The sequence below is a fragment of the Stigmatopora argus genome, chromosome 11, assembly GCF_051989625.1.
Source record: "Stigmatopora argus isolate UIUO_Sarg chromosome 11, RoL_Sarg_1.0, whole genome shotgun sequence".
Lineage (NCBI taxonomy): Eukaryota > Metazoa > Chordata > Actinopteri > Syngnathiformes > Syngnathidae > Stigmatopora > Stigmatopora argus.
In genome coordinates, this window is record NC_135397.1 from 16652326 (window position 1) to 16672475 (window position 20150).

A 20150-nucleotide genomic window follows, 5' to 3' on the forward strand; every position below is an offset into this window, starting at 1 on the left:
CTTCCAGTGAGGGCAGAGAGCAGCCGACAATCCTCTGGGCAGTGTTAATCACTTTCTGCATGGCCTTTTTGTCTGCCGCTGTGCTTCCAGCGTACCACACTGTAATGCAGTACGCCAGGATGCTCTCTACAGTGGTTCTATAGAAGGTTATCAGAAGCTTGGTGCCCAAGTTGTTCTTCCTAAGTACCCTGAGGAAATGGAGTCGTTTCTGAGCCTTCTTCACTACTGCCGTGATGTTTGTGGACCATGAGAGCTTATCCGTGACGTGGACCCCCAGGAATTTAAAGGACTGGACCCTGTCTACACATACTCCATTTATGAGGAGTGGGGCCAGATCTGTGCCGTGTTTGCGGAAGTCCAGGATTATTTCTTTAGTTTTCGTGGTGTTCAGTGTGAGGTTGTTCATCAAGCACCACAAAGACAGTTTGTTGACCTCATCTCTATAGGCCGCCTCATCCCCTCCTGAGATGAGTCCGACCACAGTGGTGTCATCAGCAAATATGATGATGTGGTTGGACCGGTGGGTTGGTGTACAGTCATAAGTGTACAGGGAGTACAGAAGAGGACTCAGTACACAGCCTTGAGGGGAGCCAGTGCTCAGTGTAATGGAGGAAGAAAGGTGGGAACCAAGTCTAACAGTTTGTGGTCGGTTGGTTAGGAAGTTCTTTATCCAACAGCAGATGGAGGAGGATAGTCCGAGGTGGGAGAGTTTGTTAGTCAGAATGTCCGGTTTCATGGTGTTGAAGGCTGAGCTATAGTCAATGAAAAGCATCCTCACGTAATTCCCATGATGTTCCAGGTGGCTCAATGCTGTATGTAGAGCAATGGTGATAGCATCCTCAGTGGACCTGTTAGCTCTATAAGCAAACTGGTGAGGGTCAACTGAGGGAGGGATTGTGTTCCTGATATGGCGGGCTATCAACTTTTCAAAGCACTTCATGATCACAGGTGTGAGAGCAACAGGCCCATAATCATTCATGCTGTCGATGGTTGGCTTTTTGGGGACAGGAATAATGGTGGCAGATTTCAGGCAGGATGGAATGATGGATTGTTGCAGGGAACAATTGAAGATTTTTGTGAAGACTCCAGCCAGCTGGTCAGGACAGGCTTTGAGCACCTTCCCAGGTACTCCATCAGGTCCAGCAGCCTTCCTGGTATTCACAGACCGCATTTCCAGTCTCACTTCCTCTTCCTGGAACTTCAGTGTATTGCTGCAGGGTAGTGGCGGGGGTGTTGAGACTGGGTCTGATTTGTCAGTCTCAAAGCGGGCAAAGAAACGGTTCAGTTCCTCCGCTAGTGAGGCATCTGCGTTAACAGACATATTATTGTTATTGTAGTTGGTAATATGTCGTATTCCCTGCCACATCTTCTTTGGGTTATTGTATGTGAAGTGCTCCTCAATTTTCTTAGTATATTCTGCCTTGGCCTTTTTAATGCCTCTTTTCAGCTCAGCTCTGGCAGCTCTATATTTTATCTTGTCCCCAGATCTAAAGGCGGTGTTACAGCATTTGATGAGTGCCTGTGTCTCATTGGTCATCCAGGGTTTTTGGTTAGGAAAAACCTGTATTCGTTTATTTATAGTGACGTTGTCAATGCAGTTTTTTATGTAAGAAAGTACAGAGTCTGTGTAGTCCTGGAGGTTGTCGTGTAGGAAAAGTTCCCAGTTGGTGCGGGAAAAACAGTCCTGCAGCTGAGAAAGTGCGTCCTCGTGCCAAGTTTTTATTATCTTTATTTGTGGCGTTGTTTGCCTGCGGAGTTGAGTGTAAGCGGGGGTGAGAGAGGCAGAAGTGATCTGATCCAGCTAGGTGAGGGAGGGAAGTGGCTTTATAAGCATGTTTGATGTTAGAATAGACATGGTCAAGAGTTTTGTCTCCTCTAGTATTACAATTTACGTATTGAATAAACTTAGGTAAGAGTCTTTAAACACGCCTTGTTGAAATCACCAGCGACAATAAAAACTCCATCGGGGTGGTCAAGCTGTTGTTTGTTTACAGCCGTTAGCAGGAGGTTAAGTGCCGTGTTAACGTTAGCATTCGGAGGTATATAGATCGCCGTTACTATGACGACTGTTAGCTCTCTCGGTAAATAATAGGGCCTACACCGTATTGCCAATAGCTCTAAATCCGGGGAACAGTGAGTGTCAATGATCCTACTGTCACAACACCGGGCGGGCGGGCGATTGGGCGGGCGGGCGGACGGACGGACGGACGGACAGATAGATAGATAGATAGATAGAGATATATATAAATATATATATATATATATATATATATATATATATATATATATATATAATAAGATTTTCTCATGTAGTCAGCCAGATTAGCCTCGTCATCCAGTTCCCATTGTCTAGTGAATAATGGCAATTTGTATAGTCTACCAAATAGGATTTCATATGGTGTTAGTTTGGTCGAACTCGTTATGTTAATGTGTAATTTTACCAAATCAATGCATTTTGTCCATTGTCTTTTTGTTTATTCCATGCATTTCTTCAGTCTATTTTTTATAGTCCCATTCATTCGTCCTACATGGCCCGCGGATTGTGGATGGCAGCCCACCCAAGTAAGCTTATCTACAAATTTGGTTTTTCCCTCAGTGGTCCCAAAATCCCCATTTCGCAGAGCTGCTTATTTGTTCATCCAAACCTCAAGTTTCAAATTTGGACTTTGCTGCTGCATCTTCATTAAATTTCATTCGATGAAATATTTCTGCCATAATTTGTCGATGCCATCGCTGAAAAGGGCTTATTGTCAATTTCAGAAATCGATTCCAAATTCCCAAATCTTTTCCACCTCAATATTGGATCTAGTGATTATATCTCGGTGGCCAGCCAATCAAAAACACAAGAAGACGGACAATCATTCACGCTCATAACCAGGGGTAATATAGAGTGTTCAACCAGCCTAGCATGGATAATTTTGGTTTGTGGGAGGAAACTGTAGTACCCGGAGAAATCCCATGAATTCCCGGCGACACCATGCATACTCCACAAACTGGATGGTCAGAATCCTCCCGGCTTTCATTACTTGATCCTAGAACCGTGAGGTCCATGCACCAACCACTAGTCCTTTGGGCCGCTCACTGACACATGGGTGGCATGCAAATTTTCATCACAAGTGGAAACTGACAACATTTTAATCATTTGTGTAAATTTTAACCTCCTTGTTTTGCATTAAGTTATACACCTCCATTAATGCTACCAGTTTAGCTGTTTGCTGATAGAAATGAGGTGGTAATAGCTCTGCTTCTTAAATCTTAGTAGTGGTCAATATATTGTATCCCGCTCGAGTTTTGCCCATTCCATTATTTCTTAGATAACTCGTTTACATAAAGAATTTTGCATTAGTCAGAGGTTTCATAATTTGGAAGTGCTAATATTGACCATGTTCCAGCACTTGTTTTATAACATGAAAGGCCTGCCAAATTTTGGGCGTCTGGTGCAAAATAGAGCTAATTTCCAAATTTCCTCAAATTTGTTTTAGAAATGGGAGTCACATTCCCTAAGTAATCTAGAACCCATGCGCCACCAGTTTGTCAAACCCAAAGCGACAAACTTAATATGTTTCTTAGTTAGAAGTTTTGGAGCTTGGAGAATTGTCAATTTCTCGCTTTTCGAGACTGTCCTTGCCAATCGTTACATTTGTACTCTAACATTTAGCTGTAATGCAATGCCAAGTCTGTACATTTTAAGCCTAAATTCCTTGATGAATTAAGGAATTATTATTATTAAATATGAAATAGGTGAAAAAACGACTCGCTTAAGCTGAGGAACGTGAAAGGTGTGGTGGGTGCGGATGGCTGTTGGGAGCTTGAGACGTACAGCGCACGGGTTTATCACCCGTTCAGTATTTTAGGGGCCAATGAAGTGGAGGGACAGCTTCCGGGACTCGGTCCTAAGAGGGAGGTCTCAGGTGGAAAGCTATAGATTCTGACCGACAACGTACGCAGGTGCTTCTTCTTCTTCTTCTTCTTTTTCACCTCAGGCGCCTGAGGATTACCCTCAGCAGCGCTAGAGCTGCCACTGGAACACGGATAAGTTCATCCAGGGAGTTGCCCAAGCCGCGATGGTAGCGTTCAGTCATTAAGGCCGGACAGCGGAGCCATAAGTGTTCAGACGACTCTGTTTCCTCGTCGCACAGGCGGCAGCGATCCGAGTCGGATTTCCCCACAAGGTGGAGCCAACGGCGGAGCAGGGGGTGGTGTCCACTGCGGAAACGAATCAGGTCTGTGCGGTCTCCTTTCGATAGGGCAAGTTCTTCCTCTGTGACTTTCGTAGTGTAGGTCTGCAAAAGGCGGGGGTGGGAGAGGGGGGGAGCGATCTTCACGTTGGATGATGGCACGTCTTGTGGCTGCGTCCGGGGGGGTATGGATTTGGTCATCTAACAAGCCAAGTTTAGCTAGGGCGTACGCAGGTGCGGGGGCACAACAGCGATAAGCCTGTCTCTGGGTGGGGTTCGAAGAGCATTGTAGCGCAGCCCGGGCTTGTTCCCAGATAGGGGCACATCTGGCCAGGTGTGCTTGGACGGATGGCACAGCAATATCTTAAAAAAATAAAAGAGGTTGATAACTGTGGGAACACTCAGACAGAACACATGCTGTGCAAGTAGGTCGGCCGTCTCCTGGGCTGAGGTAGTTTGCGGAGTGCGATGAAGTGTGCTGTAATATACTGATACTAGAAATGATAATTGCCTCAGGTTATACAAGTGTGTTTAACCACGCCACCTAGTGATCGTTGTGTAATACAGCGTGACCCGGATGGAGTGGTGTTGTGTGTGCGTTCTGAGTGTTGCAATAAAGAGCTACACATGTGTGAACCCTGGCTCCGCCGTCTATTGCTGTTATGGTTATATTAACAGTTATATAAAGTGCAAAGTTATCACAGTGGCGACAAGGATGGGATCCCTTTCAAGACAGTAGGGATTAAAAGTTTCAGAACGAGGAAATTAAGGCGTTACAAGGAGGTAACGTGACTTTGCAAACTAGCATTAGCAAGAGTTGCTAAGCTAACGGCGGCACTGCATCATGGCCAGATTCATTGGCAATCTCGGCGAATACAAGGAAGTTCAAGAAGATTTTGCGTCTAACTTGGAAAGGTTTGAGCAATGGATGATCATAAACGAAGTGGGGGAAGGTAAAAAAGCCAACGTGTTCCTGTCTATAATCGGTGCAGAATCTTACGGACTGTTAAAAAACCTCTGCTTACCAGATAAGCCAAGTAGCCTCTCGTATGATGTGCTAAGCGGAAGATTATCATCTCATTACGAACCGAAACCGCTGGTGATCGCGGAGCGATTCAAATGTCAAAAAAGGAATCAGAAAGGAAACGAGTCTGTGTCAGATTATATTGTGGCATTAAAGCAGCTATCCAGCCACTGCAAATTTGGTCTCCATTTAGACAAAGCAATGAGAGACAGATTTGTTTGTGGATTGAGAGTGGAAGCTATTCAGAGAAGATTACTCACGGAGCAAGATCTAACATTTAAAAAAACATGCGCACTGTCGTTATCCATGGAAATGGCATCAAAGAATACGTTGGAGTTCTCCAGCAAATTGAAAGAACCTGCCACAGTAAATAAGATTGACCAGAAGAAGACAAGCAAAAGTGCGTGGAAATACCAACCAGCCACCAGCGATTGGAAAAGTAAAACCACAAGTGGAAATTTCAGACCACAGAGAAGAGAAAATCATCAACCCTGTTACAGATGTGGACTTAGCAACCACGCCGCTCATGAATGCAGGTATAAAGTAGAGACATCTCACAAGTGTTCAAAAGTAGGACACATAGCAAGGATGTGTAAAACTAAAAATTGGCAAGGACACACACAGTATATAAAGGAAAATAAAAATGAGACAACAGGAAATGTTGATGATGAACTGTGTGAGTCATATCACTTGAATGCCGTGTATCCCACAAATGCTGTCGGAAATTGGAAGAAGGAAATGACAGAACAGGTCATATTAGAAGGAACTCCTCTAGAGATGCAACTGGACACAGGAGCTGCTGTAACACTTGTTTCTGAAATAGTGTATAAGAAGCATCTCTCTCATCTGCCATTGAAAGTAAGTAAAGTGCAGCTGTCAACTTTTTCCGGGGAGAGCATTCCTTTGATGGGACAAGTGACGGCCAAGGTAAAATATGTAGACTTTCATACGGAGTGTCCAGTGCTCTTTCTATGTTTCAGAATATGATGGACCAGATCCTCCAAGGCTTGGAGCACGTGACCTGTTTTTTAGATGACATTTTGGTCACAGGAAAAACAAGAGCTGAACACCTGAGGAATCTGGAGGAGGTACTGAGCCGCCTGGAGAGCTACGGGGTAAGAGTGAAGAGCAAAATGTGACTTCATGCAGGAGAAAGTAGAATACCTGGGGCATCTGATAGATAAGGAGGGACTGCACCCCACTGAGACAAAAGTTGCAGCCATCGTTAATGCACCCCAGCCTACAAACGTCACAGAGCTACGGTCTTTTCTAGGACTATTAAACTATTATGATCGGTTCATGAAAGACCTGTCGACAGTGCTGCAGCCGCTACATCAACTACTGAAGAAGGAAGTTGATTGCAAATGGACTACTAAATGTGCAGCAGCATTCAAATATGCAAAAGAACAGTTAGTAAAAAGCTCAGTAGTAGTGCACTATGACACCAAGAAACCCCTGAGATGCATCCCCTTATGGAATCGGGGCTGTCATGTCTCACATAATGGAAAATGGAGATGAGAAACCGATCGCATTTGCATCGCGTACATTGACAGAGGCAGAAAGCAAATACAGTCAGATAGAGAAAAAGGCTTTGGCCATAATTTTTGGCGTGACCAAATTTCATAAATATTTATATGGCCGCAAGTTCAGTTTAATAACTGACCACAAGCCCCTTCTTGCTATTTTGGGACCCAAGTCTGAAATTCCCACTTTAGCTGCTCTGCGAATGCAGCCCAGGGCGCTGAGACTGACGGCAGAAAATGCCAATGCAGATGCGTTATCTAGACTGCCGGGGAAGGAAAAGAATAACACAGCGGAGGAAAACAGTATCTTCTATTTCTCAGTAGTGGATGTTATCATTCCACCAGCACACCGAGAGCGACTACTGCATGATCTTCACCAGGGACACCCTGGAGGTTGCAGGATGAAGGCCTTGGCCAGGAGCTACTTGTGGTGGCCACAGTTGGACAGTGAAATAGAACATACAGTACAACAATGTGAAGCCTGTCAGAGTGTGAGGAAACTACCTGCAGCCGCACCTCTACACTTCTGGAAATGGCCGACTAGAGTTTGGCAGCGAATACATATTGACTTTGCAGAGAAAGACCAACACCACTTTTTAGTTCTAGTGGACAGTCATTCAAAATGGCTTGAGGTCATCACCATGGCAACAACCACAGCAGCCAAAATGATTGAGGTGTTGCGGAACATTTTTTCTTCCTACGGGCTTCCTGAGGAGATTGTTTCTGACAACAGACCTCAATTCACTTCGCAGGAGTACAAGACATTCCTGCTGAGCAACGGAATAAAACAAACTTTGGTACCAGCTTACCATCCCGCTTCCCATGGAGCTGCAGAGCGAGCAGTTCAGACAGTGAAAGCATCACTGCTGAAACAAGTACTCGAGAAGAAACAAAAGGTCACAATGACTATGCAGCACAGGCTAGCTAACTTCCTGATGGCTCAACAAAAGATGCTTCACTTGTGTCCGACCAATGGAAAGGGAGTTTTGTGGATGTGAGTGCTGTGAGGGGGAGTCGACGCGGCTATAGTCCTTGATAAAATGCCTATAGAAATTTGCGAATCCCAAAAAAGTGCTGTAACTCCTTCCGTCCTTTAGGCCTGGGCCACTGAGTTACAGCTGCCATCTTCTTAGGGTTCATCCACACCTCCCAGTCGGCCACCACGTACCCAAGAAAAGTGGTCTGCGGGACATGGAATTCGCATTTTTCGGCCTTAACATAAAGGCGGTTCTCCAGGAGGCGCACGTGCACGCCGTGGCGTGGAGTGGACCCAAATGCAGGAAAGTAAGCAATGGACGAGTCTAATGCTAAAACAAAACTTTAATAACTAAGGCAGGAGTCTTAGAAAATAACAATGACGAAACATGGAACGTGCAAACAAGGCAGAGTAAATCAGACGATCCCACAAAGAGAAAACAATCATTGTCAATGACACGCAGCTGGACAACAAGAGGAAAGGGGATGCGAGGAGGGACACACAAGGCGAAAAGCGAACACGCGCAAGCATGAAGGCAAAATTGAATAACAAGACCCAAACCAAAACAGACATCCCTCGTGTGACCCAAGTGTTTGCAATTGTCTTGTCAACACCTGTCTATGTATTTAAAACCTGTGTTGCTGTGAGTCTGTTTGGGAATATTGTCTTGTCCTGGATGTTCTGTCAGTGTATGTCTTCCTTCCCGTCAGTATGTTACCTTGTGTTTAGTTTTCCCAGTGTTACGTTTGTAAGGTTTTGTTTGGTACACTCTTGAGTTACCATTAAAGCCTTACGTTTGTGCACCTCACTCCATTTTTGTTGCCTGATTTCTTTCACAAGGGTCCAACTTTGCAACCGAGCCCATATAACAGAATAATCCCACCCTTATGGACCCACCAGGATTACCCTTGGGTGTACTTCTGCAGTCTCGAGCAAGGTGTCCTCTCTTTCCACAGTTGTAACACTTGCCTTCTGGGTTTGCTTTTCTTGGTGGGCCGGGTCTTCCTCGGCCTCTTCCTCTTCCACGTCCTTGTTGGTAGAATACTTCTGATGACCCTTGGTTCACCAATGAGGCCATGGCTTGGGTCAGAGTATTGACTCCTGCGCTTGTCTGTTTTTGGCGGTGTCTCTCCTCAGCATGAATCACCCACTCCATTAGTTGATTCATTGGCTTGGTTTGGTATGTGGCACAGTACTTCTGCACGAACCCTTTTATTGGGGCCTGGAGCCCTTCCAGGAACCCTCAGTTGGGCTTGGTACACCCCTTGGTCATTTTGGTCTTCCATGATCCCACAGTGGGTTTTGAACACTTCTTCAAAGCTTGCACTGAATTTATGAACTCCTTCACCTGGTTCCTGTTTTGTGACCCTGATTTTGTCACAGCTTGGTGTCCGGCGCCACGTGTCTATGAGAGGTCAAGGTTAGGTGGTCGTGCAGGTGAGTAGACGTCAGATGAGTGTTTCACGGACAAAGGTTTGGGAACCGTCCGACTTCCAGTCTACTCAGAGTCACCTATGTCTCGAACTACCTTGACCTGGGATTGGTGAATCCACGTCGACCTTTCAGTGATCCTTATTGCTGTGGGGATGGTGAGTTGAACCACGAATGGGCCTTCCCAGTGTGGCAAGGACCAGGACTTCCTTTTTATGACTCGGATCAGGATCTGGTTACCTGGCTTCACCACCTCCTTTTGGACGCTGCCCTCATTTGAGCCTGTGGTTATGTCTGTAACAAATTAAACAGTTCCTACAAAAAAATGTAAAGTAGGTATTTAGACCTCTGGGACATGGAACACGCTGTACCATGACCCCCTTGTTGAGACAGCTCCTCTCCTCCTGAATAGAGTGGAACCCACTAAAATGTAACCACCCCTTGTTTGTCAAGGTTAATATTTTTCCTTGTTGGTCAAGGTTAATATTTTTAGCATAACTGTGTCCTTTAGAGCAATTAAAACTCATTACTTATAAAATGCATACCAATCAAGTCCCAATTAATTCAATAATGTGTATCGCATTGCATATTAAACTCAGTTTGAAATTCAAAATATCCCAATCTTGTAGTCTTTTTTTAAATCAAATGTAACATTCCATTGTCTTTGGAGTTTGTCTATCATCTCCTATAACTTTCTTAATTAATATTTTTCAATAGTCAGGCATGAAATTAAAATTTAGTTACATTTCTATCCAATTGTAGGTTATCTTTTCTTTCTGATCATTTACTCTCTGTAAGAAGGTTTAGTCAATTGTTTACTTATAACTATCTGTAACAAGGTTTAGTCTCAATTGAAACACTTTCACCCTTTTTATGGAGACAACCAAACCAATACAAAAAGTTCCCTATTGTTTATGGCATTGATCCTTGAGCAATAATCTTTTGCTTTGCTCCCCGAGCAATAATCTCTCCAATCAATATTGGAGTGCTTGCCATCACGTCTGATCATGTCAAAAAGTTTATCTTACCTGTCTCCTCAAACGTTTCAACTGAGAGGACCTTCTTATAGTGCAAAGGTGGATCCACATCCTCCTTTCCAGCTTGTTTTGGCCAGTTCCAATCGTGTAGTGAATAATGGCGATTTATATGGTCTACCAAATAGGACTTGAACTCGTTATGTACGCGCAGTGATTTCCTAACGAAATATGGAACCTTTTGCCAATCCCGTGAATTATTTTGTTAACACAATTTGGGTGCCATTATTACTATAAATCAATGGTTCTTTGGAATTCCACATCATGCACTGTCTTTGTTTTTCAATCTCAGTGCTCTCAAATTCCGCTTTCGCATAGCAGATGTGTTCCTCCTATTCAGGTTTAAGATTCGGAGTACTGCTGCTGCATTTTCATCAAAAATTTAATTTGGCGAAATCTATTTTTTCCATAATTTGTCATCACCCTCCCTAAAAAGGGCTTATTGGCGATTTCAGAAATCGATTCCAAGTTTCTAAATCCTTTTCCACCTTGATATCTGATTGATTGATTATATCTTGGTGGCCCGCCAATCACAAACACAAAAAGACAGACAACCATTCACGCTCACACATAATCAGACATCGGTGGTCTGCAAATTTTCATCACCGGTGAAGACCGCAATCCCAAGTCTGGGCTTCTTGGCAGCAAGCCTCCTTTTGCTGACCTGTCAGCACCAATCATTCTCAAAAGAAATAGGTTAACATCATTTGGTTGACATCAATTGTTTGATGCTAATACAATACGTAATATTCTAAGTCATTAATATGACCTACGCTAAAGCATATTTTACCTGTTCAGGGCAAAACAATAAAATATCTTCCGTGCACTGAAGACATTTCATGCTTATTTCATCCTAGGGAAATCATGCCTATCCTAAATTAATTATTTTATCTAAACCTGCTAGGTACAATTTACGTAATAATTTGGATAGATGCCATTTCTGCATTGTCTTCATGTTTGATATCATTAATAATTTGGATAAATGCCATTTTTTCATTGTTATCTTCATGTTTGACATCATTAATATTCTGAATTATTCTTAATACTTAAGTCTAAATCGCAAATCACTCTCATTTTGCTAAAATAACTAAATTGCGCTAGCTGGATTCCTATTGAATTTATCATCCGTTTTATTTACTCAAGATAAGAACCATTTTCTGTTGCTCACTATTAACACAATTAAAATCTACAATAAGTAAATTAGAGAAAATAACCTTCTATGTCATAATAATTCAATACCATAAAACCGGACATTCTGACTAACAAACTCTCCCACCTTGGACTATCCTCTTCAATCTGCTGCTGGATAAAGGACTTCTTGACCAACCGCCCACAGACTGTTAGACTTGGTCCCCACCTCTCTTCCTCCATTACACTAAGCACTGGCTCCCCTCAAGGCTGTGTACTGAGTCCTCTTCTGTACTCCCTGTACACCTACGACTGTGCACCCACCCACCAGTCTAACGCCATCATCAAATTCGCTGACGACACCACTGTGGTCGGACTCATCTCAGGAGGGGATGAGTCGGCTTACAGAGATGAGGTCAACAATTTGTCTTCGTGGTGCTCGGTGAACAATCTCACACTGAACACCACGAAAACTAAAGAAATAATCTTGGACTTTCGCAAACACGGCACAGATCTGGCCCCACTCCTCATAAATGGAGTATGTGTAGACAGGGTCCAGTCCTTTAAATTCCTGGGGGTCCACGTCACGGACAAGCTCTCATGGTCTACAAACACCACGGCAGTGGTGAAGAAGGCTCAGACACGACTCCATTTCCTCAGGGTGCTCAGGAAGAACAACTTGGGCTCCAATCTTCTGAGAACCTTCTATAGAACCACTGTTGAGAGCATCCTGGCGTACGGCATCACAGTGTGGTACGCTGGAAGCACGGCGGCAGACAAGAAGGCCATGCAGAAAGTGATTAACACTGCCAAGAGGATTGTCGGCTGCTCTCTGCCCTCACTTGAAGACATTGCCAGCCCGCGTTACCTCAGCAGAGCCAAGCACATCATAGGGGACCCTTACCACCCTGGTCACAATCTGTTCCAGCTGCTGCCCTCTGGCAGACGCTATAGGTCCCACAAAGCTCGGACAAATAGGCTTAAGGATAGCTTTTTCCCCACATCCATCAGACATCTAAACTCGCGCTAACATACACACATTCCCTTCTGCGGCATATGAATAGATGTTTGGTTGGTGATCTGCCGCCTCCTAGCTGACTTGAAGGAAGGTAAGTGGCAGACAGTGTGCGGTAATCGAGAGGTAAGCGACCTGTATGTAATCGCGAGGTAAGCGACCTGTATCCACAACAGCGGAATGACAAATTACAAGTCCGTAACTTACACTTATTTAGGTCTTTTGCCGACTAAACGTAGCTTATGGAGAAGCACCATCAATTTCGTCACACGCAGTTTCTGCGTGTGATGACAAGTAGGCTTTTTTGTGTTGTGGTAATGACGACATGGCCTATGTCCGATTATTATTATTATTATTATTATTATTATTATGTCAATTTTATCATCCTTTTTTTCGAACCAGCTCTCTCTCTCTCTCTTTGTCTCTTAGCAGAGTCCCTGACTCCATTAACATGGCAAGACCACTTTGTCTTATCTTACGGCTGTATTTTACGGTATTTCTCTCTAGGGACGTCCCGTCCTAATTCATTATCTCTTTAATACTTATTTTGTTATCTTATTTATCCGCCCAAGTAGCCTCTTTAGTCATTTGTTTTCTTATTTTGCGCGGCAATCATTGTTTTATAAGTGCGTTGCAACGCGCCTCGTTTTATCTATTTCCCCCTATGAGGATTACGCATGCTATCAGTTATTTTTCTTTTCTTTTTCTTATATTGAGCTCTGTTTTACCCACTCTCTTGGCACGGTATTTCTATACTTTTACTCTATTTTAACACAATCTTCGAAGTCCCTGACGGGGGTTGCAACCCCCCTCTTCACTTGGATCGTCCGGAAAGGCTTGTTACGTTGGTCCCAGACCACAAACTTTTAATAGACTTTCTCAGAGATAGGCCGCCACACAGCCACGATCCTACTGTATACGCAACTATTTCTCTGACACACAGGGACGTTTCCCCGACACACAGGGAACCGGGGACTTATATCAGATTGGTTTCTTTTCGAGTTAATTTTAACCAGCGCCTTACCGTCTCAGGTGCTTGTCCTGGTTCGATGAGATGCGTCACTGGACCTCGGGGTGACGGGGGACCAATCCCTAATGGCCCCTTCCCTCAATGGGGGATAACTGACGTCAGTTTTCTTGGCCTCTCGATTTCCCGTCGTCCCGATGCCACAGATCTTGAATCCCGGGTATTTTTGGCACCAAAATGTCCGGTCCACTATGAACATTCACAAGGTCAAACACAAGTAAAGCACGCCAAGACAGATGAGTGAGATTTTGAAGCTTCTGCAGAAGGAGGGTCCGATGACTCTACTTCTACAGCAACTATTTTACTTACGGCAAGATTTCGTGACATACAAATTCTCTATGACAAGGGACATACAAATTCCCTATTACAAAGATGCATGGCTCTATTACAAAGATGCATGGTTTTGACACCGATGGTTGCGATGTGGATGGAAGGTCTCTATGACATGGCCATGACACAGATTGAAGTTGATGTTATAGATTGAAACATTCTTTGATTACTTTTAAGATTATTTCACAGTTAATGCACCCCAGCCTACAAACGCCGATGTTGTGATGTTTTGGTTGTCCTGAGTGTTGCAATAAAAAAGAGTTACACGTGTGAAACTTGGCTCCGCCGTCTATTGCTGTTATGGATATATTAACAGTTATATAAAGTGCAAAGTTATTCCATCAGGGTCCGCTTCTTTTTCGGCTCCAAACAAGAATTTCACAGCAGAAGGAGAATGACGCGCCGAGGAAGAAGAATTTTACCGCAGAAGAACAACATGATAAATATTATAAAAAGCTGAGTCGGCAATATCTTGACTTCTCCTAGTTTGTTGCGAGTGAATTTCTTATTGCACACATTACCACTTAGATAAAGAATTCGCAGAGCCTTTTCCAGCTTCGTTTGGATTTTGAATTGTCATTTGAAATGCCTCCTAAGCGGGGGAATGCCACAGCAGTGTTGGCCAAGCAGGATGGTAAGCAAGGGCAAGGCAAGCAAAACTCTGAAAATCAGCCAGATGTGGCCGGAGTTCTTAAATACCGGATGCCTCAATCTACTGCAGTTGTGTTGATACCGCCCCTATCTTGTTGGCTTAATCAGCTACTGAAAAGACACGTCATCGTAGGCTGTTGAACATGACAAAGGCAGCCTTAATCTACCAATATTACTGTCTTCTTTCTTTGTATAAACAATAACAAAGCCTTGCTGCCTGTCTACTGGATGAGCAACAGGATGCCTGAATCACAAAGGCCTTCACATAGGACTAGTTCTTAAACTATTTCATCCTGAACGCAAAGCTGCACCTTGCTGAAAGATGGCTGCTATCCAAGATCTGGACTGTACAGGAGGACTTGGACTAAAACTCCCATTAACCTGTTTTTTTAGATTTATATCAAGTGGAGAGGAACTATTTTCACCGTGAGTACAGTATTTAAAGTATTTACAATGTTTTATATACACATTATATTTTAATATCAATACATTAGTCTTTTCATATGCTCATAACTAATATTTAATAAAATACACTTCTTGATAATTGTACTTGTGTACGTGTATTTTGTAAAGACGCAAAAACATGTAGTATGGTAGTAATATTAGGGGTTATCTTACTTTGCGGTTTTTCGATTATCGCAGCCGTGACCGCTCTACATTATCCACGAAAAACAAGAGATTAGTGCTGTTGTAAACCAAGCATCTCATCAGTAAAGAAAATTCTTTTGGATAGTTTAAAGCATTGGTGCAATTTCACCTGCATTGTGCAAGGCCAATAAAATATAACTAAATACGAAACTATAATATTTTTGAGTATGTGCTTGTTAACAAACACAACAATATTTAGGTTTTTCATCTCCTAAATCATCTGACACATTTGTAGGAGACAAAAATTACTTCAGTTTTTCCATCTGTCAGTCTTAATTTGCATCTGTTATTGTATTTCACTGTTTCTGGAGGTTTCTAACCATTTCTAATGTAGTACTGTCCTAAAATCAAAGCATAGTAGCGCAAACAGTTTTTAAAAAAATGCTGATCAGATGCATGATGTCATAGAGTTTTTTGGGACAGATGGTCTCTAATATGGCTGAGATCACCAGCCAATTAGTTTTGATCTTTAAAAAATCTTCATTATTCACAACATAATAAAAGTTATGTATTCCTTTGCTTTGAATAGTTCTCGTCGACAAGCTGAAATCCAATTATGCGGGCACGTAATATAGGGTACCACATTCTTGCGAAACTAAGTGCTATCCTTATTTTGAGTTTGGTGTGGGATGCATGCAACACTGACCATTAGTGTAGGAAAAAAGGGCCCTGGGCAGGAGCCAGTGAAGGGAGAAGCTACCCTGAAGAGAGGTGAAAACAGGGAGGGGGAAAAATGTTTTGTTTCGAATTCCTCAACCACAACTACAAAGATCTTCTAGGGGCCAAAAGCGCTTTTGAACATTTTAAAAGAAGAAAATGATTGTTGGATAAACCTTCTGCTATTTGCCACTTTCTCACCAACACCAGGGGGGATGACCTTTGACATTTAGTATCAAAGTACAGGCTGATGCCCCAGCAGCCACCCAGCCTGCCCAAGCCTACCTTCTATGAGTGCTCGACAACACCATCACCACTCAACCTCACACACTCCAATTTCACCCCCACTCCTCTGTCCCTCTCAATCTCAAGAAAAAAGCCTGAATTTCATGTCTTTCTCATTGCTTTCTCCCAAGCTGTCCCTGTGGCTCAGGAGTCAAGAATTCAATTAGTTAAAAAAAGAAGAAGAAGAAAAGAAAGAGGCTGTAACAATGCGATAAGGGTGCAGAATGTGCGTTCCCACAGGCAAAAAACAAGGCGCCCTGCCAGGCACCCATAAGGCCAGAAGATGCACACAGTAGGAGGTGTGAATAATCACAACTCACTCTGCACCACCTCTTTACAAATACACACACTCACCTCAAACTTCCAAATGCATTAGAGTCATTAATTTAAAGAAAGGCATACCATATCTAGCAAATTCTCACAGCAATTACAGGAAAAAAAGGACTCCCAAATTACATACTACATACAACACATGCGTGTATATAGATCACCTACGCACTGGATAGTATGCATACTTTGAAAGGCATTGTATGCTATAAGTTGTGAGTAGTAGAATGAGTGTGTTGTTCTCCTATTCTAGACACTATGTGACAATTTCATTTGACAGCATTATTTTTCTCTGGATTTCTTCACAAGGAATATTTAAAGCAATTTCATTCTTTTTTTTTTAAATCAAGTACATATCACTACATTTTAGGTTGGGTGCTCTCCTCTCACACACATGCACACACAAAAGTCATGGGCTGCCTCTTTCTCAAGCATTAAAAAAGCTAATAATTTGGTTTGATACTTAAAAATGTAAAAAATAGACAAGGAAAATATGTCAAACAGTGGCATAAAATGTTTTGTCTATACTTACCGTATTTTCTCGCATATAATTGAATTGAATTGAATGCTTTTTATTTTCATTATACAAGTATAATGAGATTTACAGCTTTCACAAATAACAAAAAACAGACAAATAAATAATCAATACAGAAGAAATTAATATATAAGTAGTCCAAGTGAGGTCAGCAGAGTGAAGTGGGCTTGTTCCGCCTGAAGCCCAGGATAAGTTCTATGGTTTTTGTAGACCTTCAGCGCCAAGTCGCACCACTCGCTCAGTCTATGGACGCAACAACAAACAAGCAGACACATAGAAAATCAATAAATAGTAGAGATAAATAATCACTAAATAATCAATAAGAAATAAATAGACCAAGTGAGGTCAGCAGAACGGAGCAGGCTTTTTCCGGCTGAAATCCAGGTGAGTTCCACGGTTCTTGAGACCTTCAGCGCCAAGTCGCACCACTCGCTCAGTCTATGGGCGCAACAACAAACAAGCAGACACATAGAAAACCAATATATAGTAGAGATAAATAATCACTAAATAATCAATATGAAATAAATAGACCATGTGAGGTCAGCAGAACAGAGTGGGCTTGTTCCGGCTGAAGTCCAGGATGAGGTTCACGGTTCTGGAGACGTTCAGCACCTAGTTGCACCACTCGCTGAGTCTATGGATGCAACAACACACAAGCAAACACTTACAAAATCCACAAATATATAGTAATGATAAATAGATAATCACTAAATAGTCATGATAAATAATAATCACTAAATAGCAGTGGCGGGCCGTCAGGGCCTTCAAGGCCTTCTCTGCTGGCCTAAGAAATATCTGAATCATATTATATTTTGTCCATCAATACTTATTATTCCAAATGGTCTATTAGCTTCCTTTCATTGCTTTTCCCCCTGGTTACACTGCTTCCAGATGTGTGTTTTCATATTGAAGCATTTAACCAATCACATTTCAGCCATTATTTGTTGCCAGATCAGATCTGCCTCAAAGCCTTCACAATCAGTTCTTGCGGCTCTGCTGCATTAAACTAGACTGTTGCTTTTAACCAATCAGATTTCGAGTTGGCACCCCCACAATGATTTTTCATAGGCGTTAGCATTTTGCTGGCTGGGACATGTCATTGCTTTCACAAACTATGATTGGCTAGTAGGCGGGCCAAAGCAGTACCCAAGGCAGCCGAGATCGCAAACTCCACCCACAATGGCCGACAGAAGCAAAAACAAATGGATTCTGTTTGCTCACAAAGCTATTTTCCAGACGGACTTTTCCAGAAAAAAATGGACATCATTAAGAAAGGGCGGTCAACTCCGAAGCTAGCAAGCCTGTTACAGCCGGGAAAATGGTGTGTGGGGCACTTTCAGCGCGCTAACTTAGCTCCACAAGCAAATAGTATATTGTTGTGTTGATTTAAAGCTATTTTCAAAACGGACTATGCCAGAAATATGACAGGACAGGCTCGACTTTCATCATTAGCTTTGATGGCGATAGGAAAGAAGGAAGAAAGAAAGGAGGATGGATATTGTGTAAAAAGGATTTTTGGTGAGTAAAATATGGCTATATTCCTAAATAATATTTCAATTGTGGGCCAAGTTCTGATATCTGAAAAGCTCCAGTGTTTGTATTTAATCACAAAATGCTGCTAGGAAGTGGATTTTACCCCAGTTTAATTTTTGGCGTTTCACCTTTGACGTCCAATGCTGTCTTTTCCTGGGAAAAATCACCCCCCTGGCCTGGTTGTTATGTCTCAAAAGCTCCAGTATTTGTATTCAATCAATAAATGATGCTAGGAAGTGGATTTTACCTAATTTTAGTGCATTTTTTGTCATTTCACGTATGGACATATCGACGTTCATCGCTGTCTTTTTACCGGGGAAATGATACTCCGGGCCCGGTTCTGATGTCTAAAAAGCTCCAGTATTTGTATTTAATCAATAAATGCTGTTTTCGGCTGGATTTTACCCAATTTTGGGGCAATGTTTGCCCGTACGCCATTGACGTTCATCGCTGTCTTTTCCCGGGAAAATCACCCCCTGGCCTGGTTTTAATGTCTGAAAAGCTCCAGTATTTGTATTTAATCATGAAATGCTGCTAGGAAGTGGATTTTACCCCATTTTTGTGCATTAATTTATTGATTATTTTTTATGTGTCGCAGCTGTAGCTGCAGTAGAGGTTTAATAGCCATAAAATAGTTTTTGAGGGTTGGATTGACACGTTGAAGGCGCTACCAGAAAATGCACCGCCCGCCACTGCTAAATAGTCATGATAAATAATAATCACTAAATAGTCATGATAAATAATAATCACTAAATAGTCATGATAAATAATAATCACTAAATAGTCATGATAAATAATAATCACGAAATAGCAATAGATATATAAGTCGTCATCATAAGAAGTATAAGTAGTAGTAATAAGTCTTGATTAGGTCCTAGGTGCAGAACTCGAGTTGAGAATGGTGACAGCTCTTGGGAAACTTTCCTTGAGTCTGTTCATATATACATATATATATATATATATATATATATATATATATATATATATATATATATATATATATATATATATATATATATATATATATATATATATATACATTTGTGGTCAAAAGTTTACATACATTTGTGAAGAACATAATGTCATGGCTCTCTTGAGTTTCCAGTTATTTCTACAACTCTGATTTTTCTCTGATAGAGTGATTGGAACAGATACTATGTCACAAAAACATTCATGAAGTTTGGTTCTTTTATGACTTTATTATGGGTGAACAGAAAAAAGTGATCAAATCTGCTGGGTCAAAAATATACATACAGCAGCGCTAATATAACATGTCCCTTGGCCATTTTCACTTCAATTAGGTGCTTTTGGTAGCCATCCACAAGATTCTGGCAAGCTTCTGGTTGAATCTTTGACCACTCCTCTTGACAGAATTGGTGCAGTTCAGTTAAATTTGATGGCTTTCTGACATGGACTTGTTTCTTCAGCATTGTCCACAAGTTCTCAATGGAGTTTAAGTCAGGACTTTGGGAAGGCCATTTGAAAACCTTAATTCTAGCCTGATTTAGCCATTCCATTACCACTTTTGATGTGTGTTTGGGGTCATTGTCCTGTTGGAACACCCAACTGCGCCCAAGACCCAATCTTTGGGCTGATGACTTTAGGTTACCTTGAAGAATTTGAAGAAAATCCTCCTTCTTCATTATCCCATTTACTCTCTGTAAAGCACCAGTTCCATTGGCAGCAAAACAGCCCCACAGCATAATACTACCACCACCGTGCTTGATGGTAAGCATCGTGTACTTGGGGTTAAAGGCCTCACCTTTTCTCCTCCAAACATATTGCTGGGCATTGTGGCCAAACAGCTCGATTTTTGTTTCGTCTGAGTGTAATATATTGATACTAACT

At 42.2% G+C, this 20150-nt stretch overlaps 2 long non-coding RNA genes across 2 annotated transcripts; both read right to left on the reverse strand.

Moving 5' to 3' along the window:
- Positions 1 to 8025: 8025 nt before the first annotated feature.
- On the reverse strand, positions 8026 to 11392 carry LOC144085177 (uncharacterized). Its single transcript, XR_013304052.1, has 2 exons — positions 10161 to 11392; positions 8026 to 9447 (listed from the first exon to the last, which is right to left on the reverse strand). It is a non-coding gene; the product is annotated as an uncharacterized LOC144085177 (long non-coding RNA).
- Positions 11393 to 16911: 5519 nt separating this feature from the next.
- Positions 16912 to 17654, reverse strand: LOC144084284 (uncharacterized). Its single transcript, XR_013303761.1, has 3 exons — positions 17301 to 17654; positions 17106 to 17207; positions 16912 to 17012 (listed from the first exon to the last, which is right to left on the reverse strand). It is a non-coding gene; the product is annotated as an uncharacterized LOC144084284 (long non-coding RNA).
- Positions 17655 to 20150: the final 2496 nt, after the last annotated feature.